A 13,592-nucleotide genomic window follows, 5' to 3' on the forward strand; every position below is an offset into this window, starting at 1 on the left:
GCCCCACATGCAGGTGAGCACACTGAGGCCTTGTGGGGGGGGTCGTGGGCAGCAGAGCCCAGGAGTTCCCCGTAGGGCGATGGCCAGCCCACCCCTAGCCTGCTCACCTGAACTTCATACTCCCCTCCGCCACCGGGCTCTCCACCGTTGCTAATGTCATACTAGGAATAAGAGGGCGGGCCGTAGGTCAGGCACTGCCCCCACCCCACCCCCAGCCATAGGGACAACAAACAACGGGATCCTTGTGGGGAGAAGCCGCTCTGCCTGCCCAGCAGCCCCTGCAGTGCCCAGGAGTGGCCACTGGGTGCCGCCACCATCCCAGCTGCGCTGGCCCTCGGTCCTGCCAAGCCTGACCCTCCCGCCTCACCACGGGGACGCCCTGGGGGTGCGGCGAGGGCTCAGGCCAGCTCAGCTTCTCATACATGGCTGACTTTTGCCAGTAGACATCAAAGTTGGTTCGGATCCAATTCTGGGGCATATTGGTAGATCAGGATCCGGCTGCCCTAGAAGGTTCCAGACATTCCCGTGACTGTGGGTGGGGCTGGACTGGCAGCCAGGACGCTGGGCCCGGCGGGAAGCCAGACGTCCCCTTCCTGGCCCTTCTCTTCTCGGCTCACAGCTGCCCCCCGGTGGCTCCGCGGGACCCGCAGGCTGGGACAAGGGGCACAGCCGGAGGAAGCGGCCTCCCCTGCAGGTCCTGCTCAGGGTCGGGGGGGAGCGCTGCTGCCTGCAGTAGACTCGAGCCACCTGCTGTGCCCTCACCTCCAGGTATTTCAGAGCCTCGTCCGCCCCGCCAGGGTCAGAGAAACACCCGGCCCAGAGTGGAGTGAGGTTAGATGGGTAAAACTCCCGATTCTCCTTGTTCTCAAGGTCATAGTCGAACCAGGCACTGGTCTGCTCATCCCACAGGACTGTGTTCAGGGCGGCCAAACGCTACGCCCGCAGGGTTCTGTACTTTGTGGCCTGGGAGTCGTTCCCTGGGGCAGTGCTGCCTTTGGGCCCTACCGGAGCCCTCTAGAAAGAACTTCTGAGGTCAGACGGGCAGCATCTACTCTAACGCCTCACCTCCTCCAGGAAGGCTCCCCACCCTCCCCAGGAAACCCCAGCCTGTCCTGTCTCCTCTGGGCTGCCTGCACTGTCTCTGGCACCACTGGGTAGATGTTCACTGCCTGCGGGCTCTCTCCTTCCCTGAGCTCCTGGGCCAGGCCTCCGTCTCAGGAGGAATCAGGGCTACTGCTTGCTCAGCCCCGTCCTGAGCTACTTTGCTCATCCACATCCCCTCACCTGGGGAAAGGGTTTGGGGTTTTATCCCGTCCCTAGTCCTACCACTGGATCCCAAGCCCAGACCCTCTTGCTTGGAACCCCGCTTTCCCCGGACCTGTTCCCACTCTGCCCCAATCACACAGGCCTTCTTCCCAATCCCTGAACAGCGCCTCAGGGCCTCTGCACGGCCCTTTCCGTGCCTGGACTGTCCTCTCCCAGATCAGCTCAGCGATGGTTCCTGCCACAATTCTGCTCACACATCACCTCCTCAGACACCTTCCCTCCCCATCCTCTCTAACACACCCTCTGCTCACCCATACCAGCGGGCTCTAACTTCTCTCTACTTCAAACTGTGCTTCTGTTACTGTTTTGCTTCTATTATTATTGTTCTTGCAGGAGCTGGTAAAGTGGCTAATGTGGCCACAGCTCCATAAATCCATGTGGAACGAAGGGTGGACATTGCCTGAGTCCAGGAGGCAGGACAGGGTCACTCATCTCTGTCCCTGGTGATGGAAACTCAGGCTCAGGAAAGAGCCTTGACCTGCCCTGGGTCACAGAGAGAGTATTAGGGTCAGGGCTCAAGCCCAGGTGCTGTCGTCAGGCCCTTAGGCCGCCTCTCACACCCAGGCTAGGAAGCTGGAGCAGAAAGTTTGCAGAACAATCCTGAGAAGAGGCCTGCACAGTTCAAGGGGCAGCTTGGAGGAGGAGAGGGAGGGAGGACAGGCTGTGGCCAGCGGGCTCTTGGACCTCATGCCAGGCTCAGGCAGCTGCATCTGGTATCAGGCCTGCAGGTCCAGTGCCTATTATGGGGCCTATTATGACTGCACAAGGGGCCTCAAGTTCATTCAGGCCAAGCCCCTCATTCTACAGAGAACCCCACAGTGGTTTGCAGGGGAGATTTGCCCAAGGTTGGTGGGTTGGTCATGGGGGCAGGCCCGAACTCGTCTCTGTTTTTTTGCATTCTGGCTCTCCTGATGTTCCAGGCCCATCTCTGAGTCATCCCCGGACAGGAGAGATCCCAGAGGGTAAATAGGACATGAGCCTGCAGTGAGGGGAGACAGAGGAGGAGAGAACTCCCTGAAACAAGAGGAGAGGAGGAGCCGGCGGGGAGGATACAGGTAGGGCAGCGGGCAGGCCACCAAGGGGCAGACTTGCTGCTTTGCAGCCTGACCCCCAGCCTGTGTGCCTCATTGCCACCTCCTTCTCCCAGGGCAGGGCCTATGCCACAACCAGAGCCTGGAGCAAGACAAGGAAGGCTCCATTTCTCTCCTCCTACTCCTCTATTCAAACCACAGCCATCTGTGCATCAAAAACTTTTTTTTTTAACCCTCAGCTGCCTGATGCCCATGGTTGGGGTTTGGGCTGAGTCACCGAGGGCCGCCTGCACACACCAGGGAGGGCTCCTGAGCACCCACTCTCAGGCTTTGCACGTTTCCGAAATTCTACACATGACAGCAATTTTTGCAGAAAGGGTGTGGAGGGTGCCTGTGGGCCAGTCACCAGCCTGCTGCAGCTGTCCGTGGTTGCCTCTGTCTGCCAGGGTTGCACAACCTCTGGTTTTCACCTCAACCACTGTGGCTTCCTCTCGCCCTGTGGGAACAGGGCATGGGGTGAGGGGGCCACCATGCCCAGACAACTAGGCATCTCCCTGCCAGGCCAAGAGTTCCACTGCCACAGCCCAATACCAGCAAATTCAGATGCAACCAAGTGACCCCAATTCAAGTTACATTCCTTTTCTCCCCCACAGGCTCTGCAGTCCCTGAGATTCGCAGTGTTAGTTGATCTCCAGGAGACACTAGTTCCCAGGAGACCCCACTGAAGGCCTGGCTATACCATCATAGGCTGTGTGCCCTTGGGCAAGAACCTCTACCATTCCTCGTTGCCTGTATATAAATTGAAGGCTTTGCTCTAGGTCAGTGTTGCAAACTCAAATTCCAGTAACAGGTATGTGCAAAATATGTTGGGGATAAGGGAGCCAACAGTGCAAGGGGGAAGTAAGTGTTGGAGACCTAGTCTTGGGGTGACGGGAACTGGGCTGAACCAGAAGCGTATTCCTGTGTAAGGGAGGCTGCTGCTCAGAGGCTGGCTGCTGTGGGGCTGGGGGATCCTGATTTGTCAAAGGAAGGTGGAAATTTATGTTTCAACTCACATGCTCCTGTTTTTAAAATGTCTCAATGTCTCTAATTCTGACTGTAAATCTAAGAGTGATTCCTGTGTGTGTGTGGTTAGGAGGAGTCTGACCTCCACCAAAGGGGCTTTGTGGGCCGGGACTTCGTCCTCCTGCAGAGCGCAGGACCCCACCCCTGAATGCAACCTCAGCCTGGAATGTTGACATAATCATTTGGTGCCCCTTTAAATTGGTATCCTATGTACATATTGGTATCTGTAATATGTAGAGATCTCTTACAAGTCTAAAAGAAAGATAGGGCCGGGCACAGTGGCTCATGCCTGTAATCCCAGCACTTTGGGAGGCCGAGGCAGGCGGATCACCTGAAGTCAGGAGTTTGAGACCAGCCTGACCAATATGGTGAAGCCCTAGCCCATAAGGACACAGCTCTGGGCTGCCCTCGGGGTTGTGTGTACCTGAGTCCCCACCCACATCTCACCACTTAGCTTGTCTGCCCAGTCTTTCTTAACATATTTACAAGCAGATACATCATTGGTGGGAAAAACAGAACACTTTAAAATATGTGTTCAGCTTTGATTTCAAGGAGAAGCTGCAAGCTGTGTGAAGGGCTGGGAAGGGCACCACAGGAGATGCAGCTCAGCCTCTTCTTAGTCCTCAGCAACTCAGCTCTGACCCCAAGTTTCACCCCATGCAGCAAGGGTTCTGAGCCCTCCTGGGCCCACCATCCTTAGAAAGCAGCTTGGGGGAGGGAAGTCTCATTGTCCCCACTGCAAATTATTTCTTTGAGGAAAAGCTACTAGTTTCCTTCTCAATGCCTGTTCTCAGGGTATCAGTGTGACCAGCTTTGTTTAAGTTGATTTTCCAGGCTCCCCTACAGTTCAGGGTGGCCAGGGACCCAGTTCTGGCAAATGAGACATAAGTGGACGTCACTGCAAAAGGATCCAAGGCAGGCTCCTAAAAGGGGAGAGACTCAACTGGCTCTGCGTTGAGTCCTTTGCCCTCCCTCTTCCTGCCTTGATGCAGATGAAAGGCTTGGCACTGCAGCAGCCACCTTGCATCCACAGGGGAGTAAACCTCAGCCGACAGCCACCTGCTTCAGACAGCAGCCCAGGAAGGCGGAAAGAGACTGGGTTCTCGATGGCAACTTTGAGTCACGACAGCCCTAGACTTCTGTGATATGAAAAAACAACCCTCTTAGTTGTTTAAGCCACTGGTTTTCAGATTTCTGTCACAGCTGAAGGGAATCTCAAGCAGATCCTTCCTCTGAGCATCTGCTCTCTTCTCAAGGGGCCTTCCGGTCACAAGCTTTCCTTCATTCCCATTACACTTCCGTCCAGGTTCTAATGTCCTAGGGATACTGTAGCATGCCTCTGCCTAGCCTAACTTCAACCTCCCTCAGGATGTGAGAGGCAGACTTCACTGTAGGAAGAGGGTGAAGGAAGGGTGTCGGTTAATGCATAAGGAACCAAGGACTAACATCCATATATACAGACCCAAACATCAGGTGACACTGAGCATGTGCACCCACAGCTTCTTATACCTGCCTTGTCTTGTAGACACCAGCTCTGGATCCCCAGACCTCTCACCTGAGCTCTAGGGCAAATGCTTCCCGACATCCCCAGCAGCAGGCAGCGAGGCCGGGATGGTGTGGAGCTGGGCACTTCCAGCTTCTGGGATGCTGGCAAGGCCCTATCACCACTCGATTTCCAGGTGTCTGCTTCACAGTGATCTGTTAAACTGCCATATGTGTTTTATGCACCTTCCTGGGTTGTGCTACAGCTGATAATAAAATCATTTGAGAATTTTGTGTTGTGGTTGTTTGAGACGGAGTCTCGCCCTGTCGCCCAGGCTGGAGTGCAATGGCGTGATCTCGGCTCACTGCAACCTCCGCCTCCCGGGTTCAAGCGATTCTCCTGCCTCAGCCTCCCGAGTGGCTGGGACTATAGGCATGCGCGTGACACTCAGCTAATTTCTGTATTTTTAGTAGAGACGGGGTTTCACCATGTTGGCCAGGCTGGTCTTGAACTCCTGACCACAGGTGATCCACCCACCTCAGCTTCCCAAAGTGCTGGGATTACAGGTGTGAGCCACCGTGCCCGGACATTTTTGAGAATTTTTAAAAAGAGTCTATCAGAGCCAGGCTCGGTGGCTCATACCTGTAATCCCAGCACTTTGGGAGGCCCAGGTGGGTGGATCATCTGAGGTCAGGAGTTTGAGACCAGTTTGGCCAACATGGTGAAACCCCGTCTCTACTAAAAATACAAAAATTAGCCAGGTTTGGTGGTGGGTGCCTGTAGTCCCAGCTACTCGGGAGGTTAAGGCAACAGAGCAAGACTCTGTCTTAAAAAAAAAAAAAAGTTCACCACCCTGCTTGGTTTGGCCCCATTTGGACGGGAGGGGAGAGGGCCCTGGAAGGCCCTAGGCTGGCCTTGGGGCCAGGCCAGCAGTGAAACAGCCGGCACGTGAGGTGGCCTCCTGGGGCAGCAGAGCTGGCAAGGCAGGGCGGGCCAGGCTGGAGGGCTCTGACTGATCCTTGGAGCTCTAATAGGAAGCTGCACACCCCCGTTCACCCTCTTAGAATAGCTGTGCACCTGCAGATAACCATTTTCTGTTGTAGTGAGTGGTAGTTAAATAAATAAATAAGCAGGCAAAGAACAAGCTTGTCCTTACTGTGATAGTCATTTGCTGCTGTGAAACTACTATGGTCTAACACCTCCCACTCACTTTCCTCAATCAGTGCTGCCTGCAATGGCAGGAACTCAGGGCCAAAAGAGCACCTGCCCTAGCACAGAGCTCGGGCCTGCCCACCCCACTGCCTCACCCCCTGGGACCACCTGCCTTTGACCTCTGAGACCACATTTGGCTTGCATGCAGGCAAGTCATATGACTTCTCTGAGCCTCAGTTTCTTCTTTTGCAAAGTGGGGATAATAACAGCTCTCTTCAAAAGCCGTTGTAAGAGTTGGCAATGATAAACCGTGCGCGGTGGCTTTTACCTGTAATCCCAGCAGTTTGGGAGGCCGAGGCACGTGGATCACCTGACCTCAGGAATTTCGAGACCAGCCTGACCAACATGGTGAAACCCAGTCTCTACTAAAAATACAAAATTAGCTGGGCATGGTGGCGCATGCCTGTAATGCCAGCTATTTGGGAGGCTGAGGCAGGAGAATTGCTTGAACCTGGGAGGTGGAGGTTGTAGTGAGCTGAGATCACGCCATTGCACTCTAGCTTGGGGAATAAGAGTGAAACTCCATCTCAAAAAAAAAAAAAAAAAAGTTGGAAATGATGTAATTTAGCTGCGCAGATAGTCAGCCATACGCCTGTTTCGCTTATGGGTAGAAACACCGAAGTTGACTCCATTTCAGCAGCTGAGGGGCCCAGAGGACCGTGCCCTCTGCCTCACTGTGCAGGCCTCAGTCATGTTCCTGGCAAATATTCCAGAAGGCTCACAGGAGGCGTGTTGAGAGTATTGTCAGCCAGTCACCACAAAGCTGCTCCTTCAGGAGCCTTCTCACTCTGAACCTCACATAACACAAGTCTGTGGCTGGAGGGAGGGTGGCAGGGGCCCACCTGGGCATTACTTCCACGCTTGCAGCCTCAGGGTAACCCTGGTGGTCAAATAAGCAAAGATCAGCCTCAAAGCAGCAAATAGGACCGCGTCCTCTGGGGCCTTACCATGGTCCGCATGCAGTCCAGGCTTGGCTTCACCATTTGCATGAGAGCTCAGAGGACACCCATGGCCACAGAGGCTCAGCTCAGCCAGGGGAATGGAGACCTTGTCAGTAACATGGAGGTGAGATCATAGCAAACACCTTCATCTCAGGTTCAAGGGGGAAGGGGTCACCTGCTGGGGAAGGAGGAGGCTCTGGCAGGTGACGCTGAGCTGGAACGTCGACCACCTTCCTCACGGCCTTGGCAGTGAATTCCAGATGCCCAGACCTCTGCAAACAACTTCCAGCAAATGCAGCGAGGACAGCAGGGCACCTACTGTTGACTCAAAAAGACACTTCCAGGTTTCCCCAGAAAAGGCAGCCTTTGCTATTGCAGCCCCTGCGGATGACGGCTTGTTTAATAGCTCAGATTCCCCAGGCAGTTTCTCCACCCTCCGCTGCTGGGATTCTTGCAATGGCAATATGGTGGGTTGGCCTGGAGAGGGTGGGTCAGGAAGGATATTCTGACTTGGAGACTTCCAGGGGAGACAACACCACACATAAGGCCCTGCTCCAGACTTGGCAAGGATGATGCCAAATATGCGGAGGCAGCTGCAGGAGGAGCTTGTTCCCAGGATAAAGAGGTGGTCAGCCGGCCAGGTATGGTGGCTCATGCCTGTAATCCCAGCACTTTGGGAGGCTGAAGTGGGCGGATCACCTGAGGTCGGGAGTTCGAGACCAGCCTGCCCAACATGGAGAAATCCTGTCTCTACTAAAAATACAAACAATTAGCTGGGCATGGTGGTGGGCACCTGTAATCCCAGCTACTCAGGAGGCTGAAGCAGGAGAATCACTTGAACCCGGGAGGTGGAGGTTGCAGTGACCCGATATGGTGCCATTGCACTCCAGCCTGGGCAACAAGAGCGAAACTCCGTCTCAAAAAAAAAAAAAAAGAAAGAAAGAAAACAGAGCCGGGTGCAATGGCTCACGCCTGTAATCCCAGCACTTTGGGAGGCCGAGGCAGGTGGATCACCTGAGGTCGGAAGTTCGAGATCAGCCTGACCAACATGGAGAAACCCTGTCTCTACTAAAAATACAAAATTAGCCGGGCGTAGTGGCGCATGCCTGTAATCACAGCTACTTGGGAGGCTGAGGCAGGAGAATTGCTTGAACGCAGGAGGCGGAGGTTGCGGTGAGCAGAGGTCGTGCCATTGCGCTCCAGCCTGGGCAACAACTGTGAAACTCCACCTCAAAAAAAAAAAAAGAAAAGAAAAGAAAAGTCTACAGTATAATGGTAAGAAATGTAAGCGTGTCAGATTCTGTTTTTAGAACAGAAGCATAACAGATCCACCGAAAGCATCCTGTGTTTGGTGTTCCCTTTCCTACCTGGGTTCCTCGCCCACCCAGGCATGACTGCTGTCCTGAATTTATGGTGTATCAGCCCCCTGCATGCTTGTATACCTCTGCTGTTCATGCGTGGATCTGCTAGGGTTGCTTGGCATGTTTTTTTGTTGTGGTAAAATATACATGGCATAAAATTTTCTATCTTAACCATTTTTAAGTGTACATTTCAGGGACATTAAGAACCTTCACTTTTTTTTTTTTTTGGAAACAGAATCTTGCTCTGTCAACCAGGCTGAAGTACAGTGGCGCAATCTTGGCTCATTGCAACCTCTGCCTCCCAGGTTCAAGTGATTCTCCTGCCTCAGCCTCCTGAGTAGCTGGGATTACAGATGCCTACTACCATGCCCGGCTAATTTTTGTATTTTTAGTAGAGATGGGGTTTCACCATGTTGGCCAGGCTGGTCTCAAACTCCTGACCTCAGGTGATCTGTCCACCTCGGCCTCCAAAAGTATTGGGATTACAGGCGTGAGCCACAGCACCTAGCCCTTTTTGTTTCTCTTCACTTTTGTCCTATTCCTATCAAATTTTCATTTTTTTTTTTTTTTTGAGACAGAGTCTCGCTTTGTCGCCTAGGCTGGAGTACAGTGGCGCAAGCTTGGCTCACTGCAACCTCTACCTCCTGGGTTCAAGTAGTTCTCCTGCCTCAGCCTCCCCAGTAGCTGGGATTACAGGTGAACGCCACCAAGCCCGGCTTTTTGTATTTTTAGTAGAAACGGGGTTTTGCCACATTGGCCAGGCTAGTCTCGAACTCCTGATCTCAGGTAATCTCCCCCCTCAGCCTCCAAAAGTGCTAGGATTACCGGTGTGAGCCACCGTACGCGGTCTCAAATTTATTGATTCTCACTGCTCGAACCCAGGAGGTGGAGGTTGCAGTGAGCCAAGATTGCGCCACTGCACTCCAGCCTGGGTGACAGAGCGAGACTCAGACTCAAGAAAAAAAAATGTGTTGAGTCTCTTTTATTACTTTTTCTAGTTTTATTTCTTTATTTGTTTATTGTTCATACATTTGTTTGTTTGTTTGTTTGGGCTTGGAAGTGATGGATTTCATTCCTAGTCTCTCGTGCTTCCCTCTATCCACATTTTTCACATGCACACTGAATTACAGAATCTAAAGCTAATCAGAAATTGTCCCCTGCAGGAAGAAAGGCACTCTTTAGCTCTGATCACACCTTCTGTCTTACAGACTGTCATTCAGCATCACAGGCTGACTTTGTTTTCATGCCTCCAACCAATCATCGTCATTGCTGCTGTGGTTCCCACCATCGGTGCTTCTGTGGACTTACCCACATGTTTATCAGTTTCTTTGCTCTTCATTGCTTTCATTGCCCTCTCACTCCTTTTGAGGTCAATTTCCTTTCTCTTAACAAAAATGTGTTAGCAACTCTCTTGCTGATGATACGTTAGGATAAACTCTTTCAAAAGTCTTCCTCTGAAAAGACCTTGTTTTAATTTTTAAATTTTGTTTTGTTTTAGAAAATTTTCATGTGGAGCCTCCCATTGATGAAAAAATCTTCATTTCACTTTTACTCGTTGTGGTGCATTATCAACAAAGATGGCCACCAACAGTTTTGTCCATCCCTGTAATGTCACTCCTCCCATCAAGAAGTGGAATGTGGCCGGGCGCAGTGGCTCACGCCTGTAATCACACCACTTTGGGAGGCCAAAGTCGGCAGATCACATGAGGTCAGGAATTTGAGAGCAGCCTAGTCAACATAGCGAAACCCCATCTCTACTAAAAATACAAAAATTAGTCAGGCTACTCACAAGGCTGAGGCAGGAAAATTGCTTGAACTCGGGAGGCGGAGGTTGCAGTGAGCTAATATTGCGCCACTGCACTCCAGTCTGGCTGACAGAGCTAGTCTCCTCTCAGAAAAAAAAAAAAAAAAAGAAGTGAAATTTATTTCCCTTCCCCCCTCCCCTTAAATCTGGGCCGGTGTTGTGACTCACTTTGACTAGTAGAAGGTGGAAGTGATATTATGCCAGGTCCAGACTTAGGCCTTAGGAGGCCTGGCACTTTCCATTTTCACCCTCTTGGGATCCAGCCACTATGAAACCAAGTTCACCTGCTTTACTGGAGAGAGAAAGGACCTAGAAGATGAAAGACAACAGAAGGAGAGCGGGATGCCCAGCCAGCCACCAGCCATTCTGACCCCTTCAGCTGAGGCACTGCATGGGTGAGTGAAGCTATGGGATCTCACAGTCCCAGTTGAGCCACCTCAGCCAAAACATCACATAAGAACACAGATGAGCCGTCCCAACTGAGCCCTTCCAAACTACAGAATTGTGAGCAAATAAATGGTGGTGGGTATTTATTTATTTATTTATTTATTTATTTATTTATTTATTTGAGACAGGGTCTTGCTTTGTTGCCTAGACTGGAGTGCAATGGTGTGATCACAGCTCACTGTAGCCTTGACCTCCCAGGCTCAAGTGATCCTCCTGCCTCAGCCTCCTGAGTAGCTGGGACTACAGTCATGCCCCACCACATCTAGCTAATTTTATACATTTTTTTGTAGAGATGGGGTTACACTGTATTGGCCAGGCTGGTCTTGAACTCCTGGGCTCAAGGAATCTTCCTACCTCAGTGTCCCAAAGTGCTGGGATTATAGACATGAGCCACTGTGCCTGGCTGGTGGTAGTTGTTTTAAGTCACTAAATTTTAAAGTTATTTGTTATGGAGCAATAGGTAACCAAAACACTCCTAAATGGAATTTTGACATGGGGAGGGGGGTTGAATTCTAGGATGAGTTATTCCTTGTCAGCACTTTGAATTTATTTTTTTTTTGAGACAGAGGCGCGATCTCGGCTCACTGCAAGCTCAGCCTCCCAGGTTCACGCCATTCTCCTGCCTCAGCCTCCCGAGTAGCTGGGACAGGCGCCCACCACCACGCCCAGCTATTTTTTGTATTTTTAGTAGAGACGGTCTCTGCTCACTGCAACCTTCACCTCCCGGGGTCAAGCCATTCTCCTGCCTCAGCCTCCCAAGTAGCTGGGACTCTAGGCATGCGCCACCATGCCTGGATAATTTTTGTATTTTTAGTAGAGACAGGGTTTCACCATGTTGGCCAGGCTGGTCTCGAACTCCTGACCTCAAGTGATCCACCCACCTCAGCCTCCCAAAGTGCTGGGATTACAGGTGTGAGCCACCATGCCTGGCCCCTCAGGTTATTTTTCAAATCATCTCTTTGTCTTCAGTGTTATTCAGTTTCTCTAAAATGTATTTAACATAATCTTATTTATTCTGCTCCGGAATTGTTGCGCTGCTATACCTCCACCTTCTTTTCCTTTTTTCTTTCTTTTTTAATTTTTATTTTTGTAGAGTCAGTGTCTCACTTTGTTGCCCAGGGTGGTCTTGAACTCCTGGGCTCAAGAGATCCTCCTGCCCAAAGTGTTGAGATTATAGGTATGAGCCACCACTCCTGGCCCCCTCCTTTTTTTCCTGGAAATTTTTTTGGTGCTTATTATGTGCAGTAATAAAAATACGATTTTAAGTGTTGGGGATTAAATAGTGAACACAAAAGAGAAAGTCACTATCCTCATGATAGTGACATTTTATTTTATTTTATTTACATTCACAGTGCTTGGTTCACAGCACATATGCTAAAACTGGAACAATACAGAGATTAGCACAGCCCCAGCACAAAGATGATGTGCAAATTCATGAAGTGTTCCATATTAAAAAAATGAAATAAAAATAGCAATACATTTACATTTTATTTTATAGAGACAGGGTCTCACTATGTTTCCCAGGCCGGTTTTGAACTCCTGACTTCAAGCGATCCTCCCGCATGAGCCACCATGCCTGGCCTAAGCTTACATTTTAGTTAGAGAAAGAGCCTGGGAATGAAGCTAGCATGGAGAAGAGCAGAGCTGAGATTTAAAGGGAGCGGATCCTGAAACCTGGTTGAAAGCTGCATCGTTTCCCACCTGAACTCAACCATATTCATTTTCAGTAACATGAGCAGTAACTGCTTCTTCTTGTTTAAGCCAATTTAAATATATTTCTATGTCAATTACAAATGAAAGGGTATTACCTGTTAGGTGCCCAGCCTCAGCCTGATCTAGATGTTCTTTCTCTGCAACTTTGTATCTTCACTTAATTAGTTTACTTGAAAATTAATTAAATTAGGCCTGGTGCAGTGGCTCATGCTTGTAATCCCAGCACTTTGGGAGGCCGAGGCGGGCGGATCATGAGGTCAGGAGATCCAGACCATCCTGGCTAACATGGTGAAAATACGTCTTTACTAAAAATACAAAAAATTATCCCGGTGTGGTGGCACGCACCTGTAGTCCCAGCTACTGGAGAGGCTGAGGCAGGAGAAGCACTTGAGCCCAGGAGGCAGAGGTTGTGGTGAGCCGAGATCTCGCCACAGCATTCCAGCCTGGTGACAGAGCAAGACTCCATCTCAAAAAATAAATTAATTAAAAAAAAAAAATACTGACACAGTGGTGATGAAGTTTCAACATAAATTGCAGAGAGGACAACATTCAAACCATGGTACCTAGTCATAGTGTTTTACTCTTTTCTTATGCTTTTAATTCCTGACGTATCTAGACTTTCTAATCCTATTTTATAATACCTTTGTAGTCCTTATATAACATCTGTGTTTTGGTATTTGTTTCAGGTTTTTTTCTAAGTATGTGTCAAGATCCCATTTTCTAAGTCAAAAATGGGATTTTGCTACACATTATTTCATAATTTGCTCTTTTTTTTTCACATGATAAGGAACTTAAAACAACACACATCTTTTTCTGAGGGCAGAAATTTGGGCCCAGCTCACCTAGGTTCTCTGCTTCAGAGCTTTACCAGGCTGCTGTCCAGGTGTTGGCTGGGGCTATGGTCTCATCTGAGGCTCAGCTGGTCTCATCTAAGGCTTAATATTGGCCCCCAAGCTCCCTCAGACTGTTGGCAGAATTCTTCTCCTTATGGTTGTAGGACTAGAACTGGGGTTCATGTTTTCTTGTTGGCTGTCAGCCAGGGATGGCCCTTAGCAACTAGAGACTACAGTAGATCCTTGTCGAGTGGCCCTGTCACTACATAGAAGCTTACTTCTTCAAAGCCAGCAATAGACGGAGAGTGTCTGGGCCCTCTCAGAGGGCCCAGACACTCTTTCAAAGACTTCCACCTGATTTAGTCAGGCCCACCCA

The 13,592-nt window shown here is 50.5% G+C and overlaps 1 long non-coding RNA gene and 1 other non-coding gene across 2 annotated transcripts; both read left to right on the plus strand.

Annotated features, from left to right (window-relative positions):
• Positions 1-645: 645 nt before the first annotated feature.
• On the plus strand, positions 646-5,196 carry LOC129007074 (uncharacterized). Its single transcript, XR_008492233.2, has 3 exons — positions 646-768; positions 2,247-2,381; positions 3,011-5,196. It is a non-coding gene; the product is annotated as an uncharacterized LOC129007074 (long non-coding RNA).
• Positions 5,197-12,021: 6,825 nt separating this feature from the next.
• On the plus strand, positions 12,022-12,124 carry LOC129009087 (U6 spliceosomal RNA). The gene has a single exon (XR_008492632.1). It is a non-coding gene; the product is annotated as a U6 spliceosomal RNA (small nuclear RNA).
• Positions 12,125-13,592: the final 1,468 nt, after the last annotated feature.

This window comes from Pongo pygmaeus, chromosome 9 (assembly GCF_028885625.2).
Source record: "Pongo pygmaeus isolate AG05252 chromosome 9, NHGRI_mPonPyg2-v2.0_pri, whole genome shotgun sequence".
Classification (NCBI taxonomy): domain Eukaryota; kingdom Metazoa; phylum Chordata; class Mammalia; order Primates; family Hominidae; genus Pongo; species Pongo pygmaeus.